Source organism: Acomys russatus, chromosome 18 (genome assembly GCF_903995435.1).
Source record: "Acomys russatus chromosome 18, mAcoRus1.1, whole genome shotgun sequence".
NCBI lineage: Eukaryota > Metazoa > Chordata > Mammalia > Rodentia > Muridae > Acomys > Acomys russatus.
The window spans coordinates 37,977,127-37,982,333 of NC_067154.1; the positions used below are offsets into that span (position 1 = coordinate 37,977,127).

A 5,207-nucleotide genomic window follows, 5' to 3' on the forward strand; every position below is an offset into this window, starting at 1 on the left:
CAGCCATGTTCATTGCAGCTTTATCCCTAATAGCCAATCTTGGAAACAACCTAGATGTCCCTGTATGAAGGATGGATGAAGGAACTGTGCTACATTTACACACTGGATTACTATTCAGCTATTAAAAACAAGGAAATCTTGAACGTGGCAGGCAAATGAATGAAAGTGGAAAAGATCATCCTAGACCTCGAAAAGATATGCATGAAAATTGCTCTATTATAAGTGGATATTAGCCAAATAATACGTGATGACCACACTACAAGTTTTTTTCAAGTTTGAAAATATTGACATTCTCAAGAGAGGCAATACTCATTACCCCTGAGATGTTGCAGGTGTGGCTGTGTGTCACATGTCTTTGGGTAGGTGGCAGAGAGGAGAAAGGTTATATCTACTCTCAGTGTTCAGACCTGTGAACATCTGAAAGAATAGTAGCCTAATATTCCCTGAAAAAAAAAAAAAAAAAAAGCAAGCCTGAGACAACCACTAGACAAGTGCCACTCAGGCACTTGTGCGCCTAGGATAGAGAGTGAGCCAGCTCCTGTCTGGGGCATTGGATGAGTGAGCCAGCACAGGGCAGAAGATCTGGCAGGCTAATTAGCTCAGAGACCTCTCAGGGCCAGATCCAGGACTTTAAATTGACCCATCCCAACATCAATGAATTGCTGTAGGTTATAAAGGTGCTAATCCTATAGTCCTAAAATTACAGTAGAATCTCCATGACAAATGGCAACAACATGATATCCAAGTGAAATCCCAGTGAAGTTCCAGTATTGATAGTGTAGCCTAAGCCAGAAGCTTCTTACCTGACCACCAGCTCATTGCAGTCGAAAAGTGAAAGCGAAAAAGTACGGTAAAGGGGTATTGTGTGGAACACACTGTGACACTACAGCTTCCACAATGAGATTTCTTTTTCTCTGTCGTTAGGGGGAGGTTGCAAGAGTAGAGGGTGGGAATGAGGAGAGATGGAGATGATGTGAAATTCATGAATTAAAAGTAAAAATTTTAAATAAGAGTGACAACATTTGCAGACACCCCAAAGACATACTCCTTCAGGAAAGCTACACCTCTGAAACCAACTGGGGACCAAGTGTTCAAATGCCTGAGGCTAGAACTAATGTGTCATTTTGAACACCAGAGATGTGTAGGACCTCTCGTTAACTGTTCATTCATTGAATAAGGAGATACTGTTTTCAACATTTAGTTTCATTTATCCTCATAAAATAAAAAAGAGTCTATAATGTCTTTTCCTTAAAAGAAAGCATATATTTATGTTTATCTCTAAAGTAACTAATCAAAACATATTTGGAAATTCTCTGTCTAAATGTAAGACATCACTGTAGTTCTGCGAATGAAATGTGGATTGTCCTCTTCTGTGCCACAATCTTCACCACCGATTTGTTCGAAAGCCCGAGGGAGTACAGTGTCAAGCAGATCCACAAGACATCTGTCCTTGACATTCTCATATGTTTAAGTCCATTGCTGAGTGGTTACACTAGTATGTACTGTGAATCATCCTTTCAAGCAAAGCAGATCACATTTTTGAGCACACAGGATTTTAAAGCAAGCCATTTACTTGAAATAAAAATGTCATACTGAGTAACACTTGAGGAGATAAATGATATTTTAAGACTCTTGAAAGAATTTGTCTATTTTCATTTTGTGTATGTTTTCTCTTTGCCTAAATATATGAATGTGCACCACCACCAGTATGCTTGCTAAAATTGGAATCCAGAAGAGGCTTTTTGATCCGCTGTAACTGGAGGTATGAAGCATTGTGAGTAAGTCTTCTTGTGAACCCAGGCACTTTAATTTTGCTCCTCTGCTAAACCAGTGGGCATACAACCACTGAGTCCTCTCTGTGGCCCCGGATTTTAACATGAGAAAATGAGCTCTGAAATATATATGAGCTCTTTTTTGTTGTTGTTTCCATTTAGTGTTTGTGCTGTGTGTGTGTGTGTGTGTATGTGTGTGTGTGTATGTGTGTGTGTGTGTATGTGTGTGTGTGTGTGTGTGTCTGTTGCATATATATAAGTTAGGTGGTGCCCGTGTCCAGGTGTACATGTGTAGAGGCCAGAATGGTCCATCTTGTGTCCTCCTTTATATTCTTTGCCTATTTCCTTGAAATGGGGATTCTCACCGAACCAAAAGCTCTCATTGTTTTACTTAGGCTGGATGAGGACCAGCTACTTGTCAAGATCTACTCATCTTTGGCCCTTAAGACTCCAGGATCAAAAAAAAAAAAAAAAAAAAAAAAAAAAAAAAAAAAAAAAGATTCCAGGATCATGGGGCAAAGTCAGACCTTTTACATGAGAGTTGGGAGTTGAGATGGGGGCTCTCATGCTTGCAGAGAAATGTTCTTAGGGATAGAGATTGTTCGTTAGGGAAAATACATTATTGTTTCAGATACAACATTGCATTTCTTGATGAACTTAGCAAACCATGATCAAGAACTACTGAATTTAGCTGGTCAAGAAAATCTGTGCTTCTCCATGAATTGTGTAAATAAAAAAATGATCTTTAAAAGGAGCAAGTGTTTTAAGGCAATCTAATAGGAGACATCTTATTTAGTATTGTAAGTCATGAAGATTGTATGAGGGACTTTTTTAATCTTTTAAGATAATCTCCTTAAAATATGGGTTTAATTTAATGTAAAACCATAATTCTGGCATTATTCAAATATAAAATATAATGCTATAAATATAAAAAGTGTCAAATAGTCTACCGGAATGATACCTGACAGGATGTGACCATATGGGGAAGAGGTCCCATTCTGTCACAGACCTATGCGAGAGGAATAGGATGAATGAGGGAAGGAGGCAGGAATGGAAAGATACAGGTTAGGGGATAACAATTGAGATGTAATCTGAATAAACTACTTAAATAATAAAAATAAAATAAAATAAAAATGCCCTGGGGATAGCTGCACACAGCTGTATTATCTGGGTGGGCCCGAGGGAATTCTGCTCTTAAAAGAGGTAGATGAAAACCCAAGGAGGGGAATAATGGGAAAATGGGGGGGGGGGGAGGAATGGGAGGATACAAGGGATGGGATAAACATTGAGATGTAACAAGAATAAATTAATTAATAAAAAAAAAAATAAAAGGAAAAAAAAAATAAAAAAAATAAAAACCACCTAATTTAAATAAAGCACAACTTAAACCTAAAAAAAAAAAAAAAAAAAAAAAAGAAAACCCAAGGTTCCTGAGCTCCCCTTGCCATGTATGTGCTACACCTGAAATCCACCACTGTGTTTCTTGGAGCTGTGCTGTTAATGGTAAAGTCAAGGGCCTTCAATCCTAAAGGCTCATAAATCTTACTTAAACTGATTTCATGTCCTATGAAAGTATTTTCTACAACCTGCATAACCAGTGCTTTGTAAAACCTGTTTATGCTTCATTTTTACATAGTGTTTTTAAAAGAAATATATAGTATTTTTGTTTAGGGTCCTCCAAGTTTGAACACATTAGTGTAAAACACTGTAAACTATACATTTCTCTTTTGGGTACGATCACATTTGCATAGAGGTTTTCACTGCCTCTATTTTCCTACTGGTACTGATAAGCATGTAACACTGGCTCTATCCTACCTATAGTTGGCATTTCAAATAAATGGATTGTACAGAAAAAAAGTCCAATTCTACAGAAACATATAAGATCATAAGCTTAAATTATGAGGTAGTCAATAGGTTTCCTCCTAATTTGATATTATAGATTATAGCATCTTGAACTGGTACAATTGTGTATGGTCAAGGGCAGAGAACTTTTATAAACTGAGTACTTCTAAGAATTTCAGAAGCACCTCTTTTAAAATTCAACATGTCTTACGACAAATTTTGAAGCATTTCCTAGAAATCTCAAGGTAAAACAATTTTATTTATTGCAATAGAAAAAGCATGTGTGACACATTCTTTTAGTCACTAATAAACCAGTGTCTTGAAGTAATTAGATTTGCCACATTTATGACTAAAACATGTTGTTAGCCAAGGACACAGAGGCTTTGTGGTCAGCACACAGTAAGTGCAAGTGGTTCACATTGATTGTATTTTTGGAGAATAAATTGATTCACATAAGGATGATGCCAATGAAGAAAATCTTGTTGGATGTCTAATCACCTCGCCTGTATAATCATGGAAGTAGACTTGGCATATTATCTTTTTGTGATAATTTATCTTGTATGCCATGAACTTTTATTGATCCTAAAATGAAACTCTCTGTATAATTTTGTTCATTTGTAAAAATATTTGTATTTCAATATATGAAAAATATTTTGTTATACTATACAGTAGTTAGCCCTTAAGTGTCATTATGTTTTGATATTATGTTATATTTGATAAAAGACATATTTCTAAAAGAAACTTGTAATAAAGAAAGACATGCTGTCTGGAGAGATGGTTCAGAGGTTCAGAGCACTGTATGCTCTTCCATTGGTCCTGAGTTCAATTCTCAGCAACTACATGGTGACTTACAACTATCTATAATGTGATTTAATGCCCTCTTCTGTCATGGAGGCATACAGACAGGCAGAGCACTGTATACATAAATAATAAGTAAATAGATATTTTTAAAATTAATAAATAAATAAATAAACATCAGGGTTGGAGAGATGGCTCATAGGTTAAGATCACTGAATCTTCTTCCAGAGCTCCTGAGTTCAATTCCCAGATACCACACAGTGGTTCATAATCATCTATAATGAGGTCTGGTGCCCTCTTCTGGCCTGCAGACATACATATAGGCAAAACATTATATAAGTAAATAAATCTTAGAGAAACAGCAAGCAAACAGAGACAGAGAACACAGTGGAGGTAAGTTGAGCACAGAATCAAAGTCCCATTGTCCTCCACTGGAAAGCTTTCTGCCTGCTATTCAGTTGCCTGGGCCACCTGGGTCAGAAAGAGCAAGCAAGCAGAGAGAGTGAACCCAGCACAGGTGAGTTGAGCACAGGACTGTAGCCCCATTGTTTACACCTACCCCCAAAATCTCTGACCCTCAGAACCCACCAAACCTGCTAATATCAGACACATCTGATTGGAATATGTCAGCATAAGAACACAAGGAACAATTATCAAGGCCGTTTGACAACACCAGAAGCAAGCAGTCCTACCACCCCCGAAGCATGAGAGAAATATTTCAAATCTGAGGTTATGAAAATGATAGAAGAAGGCCTATGATAGAGGAGGAAAATATATTCCTCAAACTAGAACAGG

General features: G+C 37.1%; 1 non-coding gene across 1 annotated transcript; it reads left to right on the forward strand.

Moving 5' to 3' along the window:
* The first annotated feature begins 311 nt into the window (after positions 1-311).
* Positions 312-441, forward strand: LOC127202457 (small nucleolar RNA SNORA17). The gene has a single exon (XR_007832333.1). It is a non-coding gene; the product is annotated as a small nucleolar RNA SNORA17 (small nucleolar RNA).
* Positions 442-5,207: the final 4,766 nt, after the last annotated feature.